A 16,403-nucleotide genomic window follows, 5' to 3' on the forward strand; every position below is an offset into this window, starting at 1 on the left:
CTTGAAAGCCGTGAGGCGGCCGGGCCTGGGGGGGCTGCGGCGGCCCCGCCGCTACCGGGGTCGGGCCGGGCCGGGCCTGGGGGGGCTGCGGCGGTCCCGCCGCCACCGCGGTCGGGCCGGGGGAGCCCCGGGCGGCGGAGCGGGCCCCCGGGCGGGGGGGCTCTTTGGGCCCGGTCGAGCCCAGGGCGGTGCCAGGGCGCGCATGCGCGGGGCGGCGCGCAGGCTCTTGCCGGCCGGCCGGGGCTGGCGCTGCCGAGACCTCGTGGCGCAACGGTAGCGCGTCTGACTCCAGATCAGAAGGCTGCGTGTTCGAATCACGTCGGGGTCACGGTTGCCCTTCGGGGCTCCATTTTACGCCCCGCAGAGCGGGGCAGGCACCGGGGGCACCCGGCCGGGAAGGCTGCGGGGTGTCGGAGCCACCCCCGGCGGGTGAAGGGAGCTGGCGGTGAGGGCAGGGCTCCAGCGGCCCCTCCGCGGCCCCAATTTTTGCTCTGGGTGGGCGTGAGGTGCCCCGGTGCCCTTGGCCCCCCGGGGTGCTGTGGCCTGGCAGACCCTCACCCTGAATTAACGAAACGTTTGTGCTTTGCTGTGCTTAAACAAAGTGGGTGCCCCAGCCGGGGGGGGAGAGGGGCGAAGAGGGGTGGGAGGGGAAGCGCTGCAGGTTCTGGAAGGTTCGGAGATGCTGTGGGATTGCCCCGGCGCCCTCCTGCGCCCACCTGAGCTGCGGGACGCGTGGCACCGAGAAGCCGCATGGGTTGCACGCTGAAGGGGGCATCGAGGCAGTGTCCCAGCCCTGCGGTTGCTTTGCTGGTTTGGGTAGCTTTAAAAGTGTGTCCTCTTTAGAAAACGTAGCAAAGAGATTGGTGACATAAAATAACTCCCATTACAGGGGGAAAACAGTAAAAATGACTAAGTGCTGCTGTTAGGGGCATAAGTGAAGAAACTCTGGATGACAGAACTGTTTCACTCTGATTTTTTTTTTTTTCCCAACTGCAGGTGCTGCTCTCAAGCACAGTGCAGGAAAACAATTGTAGATGGAATAATTTTTCAAGGTTGGTAGAGTTCAACTGCTTTGATACCATTGGGAAATACCCAATCTTTTCAATATACTGATCGTACACAGATATGACCCCAAAGTGCTCGGGAAATGCGAGCGGTATTTGGTCCCGGGGGATGCTGGAGTACTGCCTGCGTGGGTGAGTAGTGATCTGGAGAGAGGGCATCGGCTGGGATCCTCTCATCGCTATAAGTAATATTTTAGGAATGTTTTTGTCTTCAGGTGCTTGTGTTGTACAGACTCGGCAGGAGCTTTGGCAACAGGCTTTGAGAGGATAAACAGACCTGAACCACCAGTAACTGGAATGGAGCTTTCAAACCATCCTGGCTGACAATGCCTGTCTCCTGTGATGCTATGTGAAGTAAGTGGTGCCTTTCTTTTTGCTGAGAAACCCCAGCAGTAGCTGAATTAGATACGTTTTAGAATTAAATATAACACACAGTGCTCCATACGTAACTTTTTTCCTGCCTTTGCGATGGTAGAAGTAGCTCTAGCTTTGAAGCAGGCATGCACTTTGTTATTTGAAACTATTTTACATTTGGAAGGAACAATAAAGGCAAAGTCTAATCTGCAGGATGGATAAAGCTTCTAAGTGGTCATTAACTTTAACTGCTTTAACCTGTTCAGCAGATGATGGGTTGTGTACACCTGAGTTCCTGTAGTCTTAATCTCTTTCCATTAAATGGCTTTTGTCTTGACTAGCTTTTCTTCTGAACTTCATTGCTTTATAATAGCACATAGGAATGATGCTTTGAGCTTCTGTTGCCACAAAGATTGCCTTTATGTTGAAAAATAGCACCAGACTAAAAGAAATAGAAATGGAGTCTTTATTGCCCTGCACTGCTTTCACTGATACAATTTTAATTAAGGAAAAACGGCCGGGCAAAAAATAACCTCATATCTGGAAGTATATATCCACAGCGATGCGCTCCCTGAAATGTGCAATATTAAAGCCATTCGTAAGGTGACAGCAGGGTATGTTTAAACCTCACTCTGGAAGTTTGAATAAATATGTTGCATGTGTTTGCTATGTGGCTACTAATTAAAATGGGTGTGTAATTGGTTTGGGATTTAACTGTGCTGTGGGAAGGGATGGATGGGCAAGTGACTTAAAGCAAGTGACTGGAACCCCTTAAAAGGATAACTTGTAGAACATGAGTATTTGTCTTCTCAGTGTTCCGTTACTATTTAATATTTAAGCCTTTGTTTTTTGCTAAAAAGCCCTTCAGGTTGCTGTTAAATGGGTTTTTTTCCTTTGATGGGACAACTGCTTTTTTCAAAAAGACAATGATTTAATGAGAATTTCCTGAGGAATAAATCATTCATGGCTTCATGATTAACATTTGTCTTAATCTAAATACCAAATGTGATACCAAAATACCTGGGTCTTGTTTGGGTATTTCATACATGTGTTTGTGAAACCAGGAGTATGCTGGAGCTGCTCTGCTTTGGGCTGAGGTCTTCACTGAAGCGTGCAATGCTGACTGAACAGGATGACTTAATACAATGGAAAATGAAGGTTATGGAACTCAGTATTTAAAAATGTAATTGCAATGAACAGGCTTCTCTGTGCATGTACTTTTTAATGCCAGGTGCTTAGTAAAGGCTTTTTTTTCCCCCCCCGTTTAGAAATTACATCTGTCTGTTTCAGGGTAAAAGGACCTGTAATGAATTCTGCAGAAAGTACCTTGTCCTAGGATTTCCTTACTTAAAACTGTTCTAATATGAGCTAGCTCCAGTGAGCTTGGGGACCGCACCGCTGAGGGAATATCAGTGCTTCAGAATGGCTTTCCACACTCTATTTCCTGCCTTTTAATGTTTTAAATTGAATAGGTACACAGCATTGCTGTGACTTTATTCCATCAGCTAACAGTGTCTGAGGGTATGATGGTGCCAAACATCTGAAGATCACATGAGGGGGAAGCAATCAGTCTTACCCTATGCTTGAAACCTTTAAGGAATATCTTGCTCTTTTTTTTTTTTTGGAAAGACTGTTTTTATAGTGTAATCAGTCTGAAATAATTTATTTACAGTCATGCTGTTCCTTACACATTCTTGCCTTGCTTCACCTTGCCACCTTAATCAATCCCTCTTATTTTTGATGCTCTCTTGTGTTCCCCTGCATCTCTACTGCACCCTGCCCTTGCCAGCCGGGCAGGGGATCCCAGTAGCTGCAGCTCTGGAACCGGCTCGTGTTCCAGATCCCTTGTGGTGCCGTACAGGCTTACCTCTCCCCATCCACAGTGTGGTATTTCTTTTTGTCATTCAAAAAAACCCCAAACAACAAAAAAAAAATAGTACTTATGTTGCTTTTGCCTGTTGATACATCACCTTGGACTTCTCCCAGAAATCATTGGTTGTCTCTTTCCAGTTTTGCTCCCATAAAAGATGAGGGTTAGCTTTTTCTCAGATAAACTTGTTTAAATTGTATGAGATGTAACTTTTATATTTAAGCTCATGTGATACTGATGATGCTTCCAATTTGTGCTCTTCCAGGAGACGGATTTTCTCCATCTAAGTGAAATTTCTTTCTGATTGACTTCCCTACCTGTTGCCGTGGGAAGTGATGACATTACAGAGTTGTTGCTAATACCAAACAGTGGGGTAAGGGAAAGGACACCCTTCCAGCACCCTCTTTCACTGCCTTAATTAGCAATCAGGACTCCAGCTGGTGATGTGAGGAGGTAAGTGGCTTCCTCTGAAGTACTGGAACCTTTTATTTTGGATAAACATCCCCACCTGTGAGTTGGTGTGGGCACAGCTGTGGTCCGTGGGCCATCAGAGTGGAGCTGCAGCAGTGGTGATGGGCTTGGCAAACTTGGGAGTGCTTGGAGCTGAAGTGGTCTTTCTAGAGAGTGATTACATGATTAAGGTTGGTAAGGTCAAAATATTTTGTGAAAGAATGACACCAGTGGGACAGAACTTCTTGTGGAAGTCAAATGGACTGTGTTACGTGATTTTTATTTTTCTTTAGTCTCACCAGAGAAAAATGAAATGTGAAGGTAAATGTAGTAATATGGACTGTGACATGATCTCCTGGAAGCTACATGGTCTGTTCCCGTTGTGATCTGTGGGGGGCAGTACCCATCTTTTCCTTTCCTCCCATATTTTATCAGCTGATAAGTAGAGGTCCCTGAACTGGTGCCAGGGGGTGCACGGCCTCAGCGCTGTGATGCAGGCTCGCCTGCCCGCCTCCCTGGGTGGCTCCTGAGGCTTCCTTCTGACTTTTGTTAGGAGGTGTTGAGAAATGAAATGGGGAAAACTGCCAATATTTGGTGAGGCTCTAATGAAGGGAGTGCTGATGCTGAAGGGGCTCTGTTTATATAAAACCTCATCTTCTTAAACCGCCTTTCATCTGAGTATTTGCTGGTGATGTTTGTCTATACCTATGGCTTGGATTTTGTGTCCTGTGGGACAGGTACCTATCTGTGGCTCACAGAAATAGAAACAAAGACTATGTGAATGTCACTGAGGTCGTTTCATTTTATCTTCTCCCAATCGCTTTGCTTACTAGTGTAGAGTGAGGAAAGAGTATTGTTCCAGAAAACAATCTAGAAAGGCAATTAAAAAGCAGATCATCCTTTTAAGGGGAAGCAAATGAGGTGTGGCTTTAGGCAATTTTGCTCCTTAAAACAAAGAGTCTCTGATCTCTGGAGTTTTTTATTTCCGCCCTGTCCCCCTAATCAGGATGGCAAATGTTATAATCAAAATCAGGTCACAGGAGACCCAATGCATGAAGGAGCAGCTGTTGCATGCAGTCATGCACAATATTTCTGTGCTACAAATGATTCATTTAGTCTGTAATATATATGGAAATGTGCTGCAGGAGCATTGTCGAAAATAACCTATTGTATTCATACGGCCCCAACAAGGCTGATCTTTGATTTGTGGATTTTACATGCCTCTTCCATTTTATGATATGGCAAATAAACATAGGCAATCTACCTTTTAGTTAGGTAGTGTTACTTGACTGTACTTTGTATGTATATGCTTCTTTTAGACTGACACATCTGAATGCAGTACCTTCAGCACTGAAAGCATAAACTGAATGAAGGCTACAGCAGGGAGTTGTGTGGGAAGAAAAATCAAATCCTGCCGCAGGAGCATTCTGGATGAACAGATAAAGGAGGCGGAATAAAGAGAATGAAGTGGGGGGACCCTTTCAGAGGTCTTATAATATTCTGAAAAACCTGAGCTGAAAGGGGTTTTTATCCCTTTTACCCAAGTAGAACATCCCATGTGTTTTAATCTCAAAAAGCCTTTTGGGGAGTTCCTTAGTACTAAAAGCTGTTTTGCCCCCACCTTTTCTTTATTGTCATGTCCTTTGAAGTTCTCTTCAAAGATGAAGCCAAACTTCCCATTTATTCTACGGACTGTAATTAATATCCAGCTTTGTTTAAGCAATTAGCTTGGTGGGGTGATTTCTGTTGCTGTTTAAAAAAAAGTTCCAAAATCCTGAGTGGTTTAGACATGTTTTGAAAAAACACTAAGCCAACAGCTGTGCATTGGACTAATCTGACAGTATAGCAGCTGTCATAACAAAAGCAGAGCTGGTTCAAACACAGCTCCTTTGTATAGTGATTGAAAATGATTTAAAGGAAAAGATTATTTACTGGTTCTACTGTGTTGAGCTGTGGGGCAGGATAAGTGACTGTTCACTTGGTTTTAGTATGTGATCCCCAACAGATGAATGTGCTCTTCACCACTTCTTTAGCTTAGAGACTCAAATGTGTTTCAATACTCAGCTCTGTCTGTTGCTCCTGGCTTTGTTTGCAGTCCCTCTCTGTTTCTGGAGCCATGTTATGTAGGTACCGGCCTGGATGCTGCTTGGTTGATGGCAAGCCATTTCAACATGCACAGAAACAACATCTGTAATCAAAGAATGCTCCAGTGAATGCACAAGAGGATAATTAAGCAATGGGATTTGTAAAGATGTCCTGAACTGTAGCTTTTTAAAGTATCAAATTGTGCAACCTAGTATAGGTATTTCGGGCTAATTTGCTTGTATTTTAAGGCCCTCTTTTTCCCCCTTTCTCCTCATTCAGACAGAAGTACTGGAGTAACCTTTGAAACAAAAGACTTCAAAGTGACAGCAGCCTGTGCCTCTGGCTATACTGAAGTAAGTAATCTGCTAATGCATGAATATTTTATGTATCTACAGCTAAATGAAGGAAACTGCAAGTTGATATAAACTGATGTTCTTTGTATTAGCTCATGACAAATGCAGCAATTACCTCCAATCAGTTAATTATAGCATCCTTCTGTGGCCTGCATTCCACTTTCTTGAGCTTTGTTTTGTAAGAGGAGTGAGTATTTGTTAAACTTGGCTGTTCTTCTCTAGCTGCTTCACTGAAGTAGTACTTTGTTATGCTATTGGAAAATATATTGACCTTTAATATCATAATGAAAGTCATTCGTGTTTCCTCAGTCCATCTTGCTGCTTTCTCTTTTGTTCATAGTCTTCACACCTGGAAATGTTTGAATATTGTCTGAAGCTTTTGTTGCCTGATGCAGATTACAGTCTGGCTGAGATAATGGTGAAGGAAAGTATCTGTACTTGTTACACATTAATCTTGTTATGCCTTTGCATCTAGCAATCCCTAAATCTAGAAGTGAACTTAAATTGGCCTTCCATCACAGTTTGCTGTCTCCTAATTCTGGCTTTCTAGCAATGACTATTAAAGGAAGCCATGTCCACTTGTGGCAACAGAACATTAAACTGGGCTTACTTGTACTCCGTCTATTTGGACAATCTAGTAGCTTTCAATGCGTACTAGGTATGTTCATAAGACTAATTGTGAAACTAGTGGCTAACAAATTAAAATTGGTGCCACTTTATGACGGGCCATCTCTTACATATATTAGATTTTTAAATATAAAAGAATTAGATAAAGGATTGCTAATTAAGAATAGAGTACATATCAGATGACTAATGATAAAGTACAAGCTATCTTGAGGATTGTTTTGCTCCTCACGGAATGTAAGCTATTTCAGGCTTTTAGTTATATACATTTAAATCAACTTTGCATTGTAACTGTATGTGTAGACTTGTCACAAGTGGAAAAACTGTGAGAAGTTTCTAATTTACATCAGTATGAATGAGAACATGGTCTGTGTTGTGTGGCATTCAGGACTTTGTGATAACTCACGATGAGGGGCTTTAATTACGTGCACACAGCCTGCATTAAAGAGTCTGTCTTGAAATATTAACAGGTAGAACAAATATTGCCGGAGGAGGAATTTCCAATAGACCAGATGCAGGGACAAGAGAGATCAGCTGGCAGCAGTCCCTGTGGCAGTCTCAAGGCTGTTTGCAGGAAAAGGGTATTATGGCATTGTAAACTTCCAATAGTCACCTCTCTGCGCTTCCTCTGGGCACCAAACACTTCCAAGGTACAAGCCTCGGACTAGTGCCTCATCCAAATGACAGGATGAGTCATGGAATCTCATTTCACTTGCTCACACAGCAGTACAGATATGCATCCCTTGGTCTCTCAGTCTTAAGCTTAGAAATCTTCTATCTTATCTGAATTTATCTAACATGCACTTCACAGTGCAGTGTAAGGATCCTGAGTCAACACTGAGCAAATGAGCTTGCTCGTACCAGAGGAATTCTGGCAGGGTAGCCAGATGTTCCCCTCAAGGCATTCCACTTCCTTTCTCAGCATAGCATGTAGCCTAGAAGATGGCTATCTTAAAGCAGATGGTATTCCCTTTTGAAGAGAATAATTAAGAGAACGTTTTGATGTAGGATAAATTCCATTAAAATTTAGCCATGGATCATCTTGAAACAGGACATTCTGAGTGGATCTTTTTGGCGAAGCACTTACGTGTGTAATGTTAAATGTAAGTCATCTGTTGAAAAGTACAGTACTTGGGCTTCAGCCCTGGAAATGTGCCCTGTTGCCTAATGTTAAAGATGGTGTCTGAATCTTTGCAGGGCATGGCCATCGGTTTCTTTGGCACAAGCTTTCTGTCTCTTGGTGGCACCCAGCACTGTGGGGCTCCAGTCCTGAGTGAGGCCTTGGAGCATTAATGTAACAGGGATGTTGATTAGAGCACTGTTTTCCTTGCATACAGATGAGTTTGTTGAGCTGCTGTGATTAGATGATGTGTCCAGAGGCAAAATACCACTTATTGTGCATTACTCACTGACTTGTGCAATAAATCAGTTTAAAGTGGTATTTCTTTTTTCCAGCAGGATAAGAAAATAGTGGACAAGAGTACAGCGATATACTGAACACCAATTATTATTCCAGAGGCATCCATGTTAGACAGAGTAGATTGCAGGCAACCAGCCTTTATTTTAACCTAATCTCTTGGTGATTAAGTACTTCCCAAAGACTTTTTTTTTTTGCTATCTGCAGAAGAACAATCCACTTTAAATGAGATTATTTCAAGGCAGTTTCCATTCACTGAATCGCTTCCCATCAAGAAGTAGCGTGGTGTTTCTTATGGCTGGGCACCATCCCTATTAGACTCCTGTGATCATTGGCATGCATTTACTCTATTTCATTAGTCTTATTCCGATAACACCAGGACCTCAAAAGATGAAGCATGCTCCCCCTTGAAATTAAGGTGGCCTTGCTCTAGTAATCTGCAGCTTGTTTGGTAGCTTTGCTTGCTAGGAATGAAAAGCTTATGCATTAAGCTCATTGAATCTCTCGCCGTACTTTCTTTTTTCATCAGATGAGTGGAATATCTAGTGATGGAACTGACAAAGATGACCAAGGTGAAACGTGCTTTTCTGATTCTTTGCCTCCCAGAGGAATCGGGTACTGTGCACTTAACCTGTCTTTTCCTCTTGTCATCAACCACCCTTCCTTTAGCTTGTTTTCCCATTTTGGAGAAGTTCCCTTATGGTTATCTGCAGATTAACATCTTTGAAAGCACAAGGTTTGTGGAAATTCTTGCTTAGAAAACAAAGCTTAGCAGAGAAATTTCTGGAACTAGATAAAGACTTTCTGGAGTTGAAGAGTGCTTTAAGTTTCACCTGGGATTCCTATGAGCCCAGTGCCATGTGATTAGAACAGCAAAGAAACTGCATTGCACTACTCAATCTGCCAGGCCACTGAGCAACTTCTGCCCTTCTCTGCATCTGGGCAAAAGTGACGCTTGTGCAGTTGTGTGGAGTTGCAACAGCACTTCTGGATGCTTGGAAAAACTGTTTTTTTACAAAGGCATTGTCTGGCTGACGGGACACCATTTCAGTAAACCGGTTTCAAGAGTGCATTAAAGTGAGATGTTAACAATTGGGGGGGGGGGGGGCGGGGGGGCACTTCCTTTAATGGATGAACTGCAGGTAGGTTGTAGATGTGGGTGGCCTTTTTACAATTTACTGCTTAGATACTGAAAGCAGGGTAGTCTCTGCAGACTCCTTAGAGTCTCTTTCAAGGTTTGAGCTCTTTTTTACAGCTTTGTAAAAATACACTCCTATTCTTCAGAGTTTTGCATGGATAGAAGGAGGAACCCTGGGAGACTGTCTCCTGCTGCTGTTAGAAAATCATGAAAGTGTTTTTTTTTCTTGCATGGGAATACATGAATCGAAAGGGGTCTTGACCTGTAGATCTTGCTTCAGCTAGAGGCCAGCCAGAACAGTGTGCTTCTAGTGCTACTTTGCTATCAATTCTACAGCAGCAAATAGCAAGCAAGTCCCAAATGCCATGCTTGTGAATTCCGTGCACGCCGTGTCCCAGACGCCTTTCCTTAGGCATAAGAGGTGTCCAGTATGAGAGTGGAGCAGCGCTGGGTTAGCCCTCTGTGCCAGTTGCACAAAGGTGGTACTTGGGTTAATTTCAGATGATTGTTGTTTTATAACCAGATTTGCTTTGTGGTTTGTGGTTTGGTTTTTGGGGGTTTTTGTTGGTGGGTTTTTTTCCTGCCCTAATTGCAAGATTCCTTTCTCACTTAATGGTAGGTTTCTGTGTCTAAAAGATAACAGATGTTGGCTCTGTAAGGTTGGCGATGAGGGTTCAGGTTGCCTGAAACAACTTTTTATTTTCCCTCATAGATCCCGCAGGAAAAGGCCAAAGAAAGAGAGGAGGAGGTCATCAGCACAGAAGAATATGAAGACAGCTAAAGTGGAAAAAAAAAAAAAGCCATTTATGACAGAAAATGGGAAGAACCAAGCAGAAATAGCACAGGAAGAGACCACTCAAAGTTTGATACCCACCCCTGTGAGGATCGTGATATTTGCCATCTTTGTGTTTGTGATCTTCATGCATGTAATCAACAGAGGCTAATACAAACAGTCTGCTCAGACCTCATCCTGGGAAGAAAATAAAAGCACTGTCCTGATGATATAAGCAGTGTTTAGTGGTGACTACAAAACTGAAGAATGCACTTTTTTCTTCCTGCTACTTGTGAACAAGCTCTTTGGGCGGTGAATTAAAAGGCTAGTAGGAGGGTGAAAACAGCCTGTGACTTGTTTTTGCCCAGTGTTCACTGTATACAGTAGTTTCTAATTCCTGGAAATGTGACTTGCTATACTGTTTCTCCTTTGCTGAAGCCAAGTTTGCACACTTTGTGCCCCAGCTAGAGTGTTTATTCGCTCAGAGGTGTTCAGAGTTCTGCACGGCTTGTTTTTTCTTAAGCTGCCTGTGGCTGGGATTACTGCATCGTTGAGAACTTACAGCTTCTCTGAGCTCTGGTTATCTTATATTTGAGAAACACCAGATACAAATTGAGGGAACAAATTGCTTGCTGATCTGGTGAGACAGGTGATGGCTGTAGCATAATAGAAGCCATGAGGGATCAAGGGAGGAGTTCCTATATCTTAACCACTTCTGAAAAAATGTTCTTGGCCCTTCAAGTCTATAAATGTTACTGAAAAGGGGGGAATGGTGGAAGTGAGTATCTCCCATTATTGGCCTGCCACTCCTCATTTGAAGAGGACCTAATTTTGTGCGCAATGTTCTCATAAATCATGACACTTTAAATTTAAATTTGACTTATGGGATGAGATCGAGCTGAAGCCTTTTAGTATCTTTTCACAGGAGAAATGCAGAACTTTGAGCCTGGCACGTAATCTGGAGAAGAGCACTCCAGCACCCTAAAATTGCTGAAGGCATTTGATTTAAAGTGCTGATTTTTCTCCTGTTGTCTGTACCTACTTTGCCAAGACAGAAAAGTTTGTGTCCTTATATTTGACACTGTTTGGTTTAGGAGGAAAATCCTCCCTGTGTGAGTCATAACACAGTAAGCTAGGGGTGTGAGGTACCGAGTGGTTTCCTTTACTTCTAAGACATTTCGCTTCATCTTTAAGATGTGTGCACTTTGCAATCTTTACCTCAGATCTTGGCCATGGCTTTGATGTGAGGTAAGAGGTTACCTCTTTTTCTAAGTAGGATAAATGGTAATAAATGAAAAAGAGGAATTTGGCTCCTGTAACAGTCTAAGTAAGTGGAATTAAGGTAGCTGGCTTTCCACCAAGGTGTGGTGTTAGCTCTCCAGTCTCAGATGTTTCCTGCTTTTTGTGAAGCTCATTTTCCAGTTTAGCAAGTACGATGAAAGCTGGAATGTGCTATGTCTTTACCTGATGTTGCATTCATAGGAAAATATTTTTTTCATTGCTTCAAATTGCTATGTAAATACCATCGCTTCCCAGCCAAGTAACTGATAGACCCTGTCAGTTCTACTTCATACTTCAGGGCTTTGCTCTTTGCTGTTTATATGCCCCAACTCTGTCTAGCCATCTTGCACTTCCTCTGCAAAACCTTGTCTTGGATGATCCAGCTGATGCGTGGTAGCTTTGATCTGGTCACTCAGGGTGGCAGGGAAGGGCTGTATAGTCATGTCCTTCCTCCTAACTAACTTCAGAGCCTTGTTCTTATTGGGAAACAAAGTTATCATTTATTCCTCTCATTTGAAAATGTACGAAATGAGGTGGAATTCTTCCTTAGCATCAGCTATCTCACCTGGAGGGCACTGTGAGGTACCTGACATCTATTTTGCCTTTTTGTTTTTCTACACCGAATTGAGTGAATTATTCTAGTCCCTCCTTTCTGTTGAGGATGGCAAAGCATTGGCTCCAGGGACAAGGATTTCTGAACTCCTCCTTGCAGTGGATAACAAAAACACTAATCTCTTGCTGTTCAACATGCTAGGGGTGTGTGCGCTCATGTTGAAGGACACGTGCTGTTCTGATGTTACATGAAGTAAGTGTGTTACCGCCCAAAACTGTTTTATTGGGTCTTTTCTTTGATATAAATGCTTAGAGGGCAAATGTTCCTAATCACTTTTTAAAAGAAAAAAGAGATGGAGAATTAGATGAGGCTCCTGGGCAGCAGGTGCTGCAGCTTAAGCCATGCTTGGAAAGGAAACTCCCACTCTGGCTCTTGTGTAGCACAGGAGGTAGGCTTGCTGGGTTTGCTGAAAATGTCAATTATCCCTGGCTTCCTCCCAGCCTCAGGTGGCGGTACCGACTCCCTGTTACTGCCTGACCTTCTTCAAGGAAGTTGTACTGAGCTGTAAGTCTCATTAATACTGGATTTGGATTAAAAATGCATTCCTCTCAACTCAAAATGGGAGACACAAACAGCTTCCTCTGCCCCAAGAGAAGTTCGGTTTGTGCCAAGACTCCTCTAGCTCAGTGGAAATGAGTAAGGCAGCGTAGCAATCTTGCCAGAACGGAGTAGGAACCAATCGTCCTTCCCTGGGGAGCGAGCTGAGCACATATTGTGCTTGTTCACTTTATTGAACTGATCAGCAAAACAAATAAACATCATGTAGGTATTGCCTGCACTGGGAGAAGGCAGGTTGTGCCCCATTCCGCCCCACCTCATGCTCCTGCTCCCAGTTAGCTGCAATCCCAGCCACTGAAAGTTACAGTTAAAGGGAGTACCTACTTTTTGGGGGATTTTAACATATATGACAATTAAATATTTTCTTGGCTAACAGCAGTAGCCAAGATGTAAGAAAATAAGGATGCAGTGCTGCTCTGTTCTTGCCTGCTGTGTGCAAAAGGGGGTATCGAGGACTGTACTGGGACTGCTAGTGCTAAAGCCATGGGTCACCGTGATACAGCTGGACGCTTCCACATACAGTGATTTTTCTCTGTAAGTAAAAGCCTACACAGACAGCCTGCTTTGCCATTTAGAAAACAGATCCATTCATTCATTTGGAAAAATAGATGTTGGAAGGACTCTTGCCCTCTTGTATCTGGGTGCTCCTGTTTCCCACAGCATCTCTTACGAGAGCAGCTCTTCCTGCTGGTTTTGGCTCTGTTTGCTCTTAGGAAGACACAGGGGAGAGGACAGTGCCGCCTCTGCGGAGGTCACAGACTTCCTCTAGCTTTAGTTGGCACATGTGAGGTCTGGGTCCACTTTATTTTGACAGAGGTAATGAGCAGTTATTAGCTGTTCTGCTCTAAAACTGGTGTGGAGGCAAGGCATTGTTAGGCAGTTGGGTTGATTTTTTTTTTCAGTAAAACTACACTTGCAGCATACTGTGATTTGAGAGATCACAATAAGATTTGTAGCGACGGACCTCGGAGCACCCAGCCCTGCTGTGCCTGTAGTTTGCACTGGTTTCCCAGTGGATGGAAGCAAAACATCTCCATGGATGCTGGCCCTGCTTAATGCCAGGGATCACAGATGTTTGCTGTTGAGCCTGAAGTGTATGAGATCAATTGATTTGGCAAATAAATCTAGCTCTGCTCTGTGCAGTCGCAGGTAGCTCTTGCTATGTCTGGGAATTCAGAGAAGAAAAAGAAAGTGGGTGCCAGTTTCCTGGGCTGCTGAAGGCTTCGCCCCTCCTCGGGCAGCAACCTTGCATTAGGCTGTGGTAGGAATGGACTCGCTGCCTCTCGCTGAAACCGTCAGCACTTGGCAAGTCAGACGTTGCAGTAGGCGTAACCATAAAAGGCTTGTGTTTAATAAAATGGTAGTGCCGGAGAGCACTGATAGGCTTTTCTTGTAAATCTGTTTGACAGGGTTGTGAGACCTTGCGATGAATGCAAGGCGTGCTAATGGGTCACGTGCTGGTAGCAACTTCCAGCCGTAGATTGCTAAACTTGGCAAAGACTGCTTGTGTCCCCGTGGGATTGGGGTGGGGACTGCTGTGTCTTAACCCAGTTCCAGCTTTTGGTGTTTAGGATGAAATCTGCATGTGGCCTCATTTGCTGAGGAAGGATGATGATACTTAAAACTGAGCTAGAAGATCTTACCCTAAAGGAGGGATTTAAGTTAAATGGTTTGGTCTGGAATCTCCTTTTTATCCAGGAGGTAGAAAGCCCACATATATTTCCGTCCTTCCCTATAAAACTCCAGGAGGGTGTGATTTAAGGAGCCCATCACTCATGTGGATTTGCACCTTCCACATGTGGCATCTCCAGATCTCAAGGAGAATAGGACTTGGCACCCCCCTGAGATGGCAGCAGAGAAAATACTTGCTCTGATTACTGTTCTGCAGGTTTTTTCCCCTCTTCTTGCCTGAACTGTCTCACTTCTCAGTCTTTGCCCCCAGCCCCTCTTAGCCTGCTTTGCTAAGTTCCCTTGGAAGCGTGGATGGGATTACTGATGAGCTGACATCCCATTACCGCCCACCTCCTCCAGTTTACCAGCTAACCCCGGTACCTAGGGCGCACCGGGGCACCTCGCAGCCTCCCTGCCTCTCGGAGCGCCCGGGCATGGCTGGCAGGCTGCTATCAGAAGCTGTCTCCCCCACGTCTCTAATTTTATGTGCCGCAGCCTTCTCTACGAGAGACCTGTCAGCAAGGATCTATGCTTGGCAGAAATAGCTCTGGGAGAGTAATGACAGCAAAATGGATGCTAAATAGGGAATAGCAGAAGTGCTGTAGCAGTGAGGTCAATTATAATCAACTTTCCTTTAACAGATCTCTATATTCTCAGAGACACCCCAGGATGGGCGGCAGCTGGGGCTGGGAGATGTCTGGAGAGCGGAAGCTGCAGAAGACAAGATGGTTAGGTGGGTGAGACAATCTCATCTTCCTTCTGCATTTGCCTTGTTCTTCCTGGGGATGGTTTTTCTCTGCTGTTGCAACGATCTGGGCAGCTCGGGATCCACTCATCGCTTCCCTTGGCTCGACTGGCCTTTAGCTACGCACAACCACGCTCGAGATCTTGCAGGTGCAGAAGCAATTTTGCAGCCCATCTGTAAGGAGCAGGGGAACATACGAGGGAGATGCTGGTCAGAGGTGTTTGCCAAGCAGTCACGGTCCAGCCAAGCTGGAAATGAATTACTGCGGATGGACAACACAGAGGGTGCTGGTGATTTGTCACAAAAGCCTCATGTGAGAGAGCCAAGAATAGAACTTCTCAATCCAGGGAGAATTGGGCAAAAATACATTGTTACAGATTAATATGTTTGCCTGTGGACTTAGCTTTGGGGATCAGCAAAACAGGAGAAAGATTCTGAGAAATGGAAGCGTTTCATTATGGCAACCTTTGAAACAAAGCACCCTGACTTTGGAAAGCATTCCATTTTCAAAGTGGTCTTTTTTTTTTCTTTTTAAAGCACAAAATGCTTCAACATTTAACCCCCAAAGGAAAGAAAAACAATGTTCTCTGCAGAGTAAATGAAAAATTCTGGGGCAGATTAGGAGTTAATTCACCCAAATCTATTAAAATATTATTTCTTGTATAGAAAATGAGAATTATACTCTGACGTTTTTACCCACATCCCCCTTTCAAATCCCTTCTTTACACAGTCTGCTCTTGTCTCTTATCGCTGCCTGGTCCATGAATGATTAACCCTCGCTTCCTTTGAAGACTGGAGAACAAAACACCGCCGTTCAAAGTCCCTTTTCTTGCTCAGGCATTCAGCTCTTTCTCAGAGCTAGACACAGTCTGCGGAAAACCCAAGGCACTTTGTACCCGGCACTGGAATATATTGACTCTTGTTAGACCGGTCAGGAAGGCAGATGTCATCTTCCGTTACAGCATTCACTCTCTTGGTGAACACAGAAGAGATGCAGCTTGTGATACCAGCAAACCACTGCTTTATTTCGGTGGTTTGTTATTGTGGTGGCTGTGCATGGAGATCGGCTGTTCCCAGCCCTGCTATGTCTTGCACAAACCCTCTTCCTGGGAACAAATAGGTTTTTTTTTTTTTCCCAGTTGTATATAAACATAGACTTATGTTTTGTTTTTATAAAAAACATGCCAAGCCAGATGCATCGATAGCCTAACTAGTTAGACAGCTTAAAGCTCTTTCGTGCTGCTGCTGAAATTCTGCTAACTGTAGCTAATTTTGAATGTTACTGTGTGGGGTTTTTTGCTGGGGTTTTTTATTCCCAGCAACTGTCAAAGTGCCTGCCTGTCCTGAAATGATGTCTCTCTGTGTTTGTCAAATGGGCAGACACAGCTGGTGGACTTCTCCCCCTGGG

The 16,403-nt window shown here is 44.2% G+C and overlaps 1 non-coding gene across 1 annotated transcript; it reads left to right on the top strand.

Annotated features, from left to right (window-relative positions):
* Window positions 1-256: 256 nt before the first annotated feature.
* On the top strand, window positions 257-328 carry TRNAW-CCA (transfer RNA tryptophan (anticodon CCA)). Its single transcript has one exon. It is a non-coding gene; the product is annotated as a tRNA-Trp (tRNA).
* Window positions 329-16,403: the final 16,075 nt, after the last annotated feature.

The sequence above is a fragment of the Pelecanus crispus genome, chromosome 17, assembly GCF_030463565.1.
Source record: "Pelecanus crispus isolate bPelCri1 chromosome 17, bPelCri1.pri, whole genome shotgun sequence".
NCBI classification, from domain to species: Eukaryota; Metazoa; Chordata; class Aves; order Pelecaniformes; family Pelecanidae; genus Pelecanus; species Pelecanus crispus.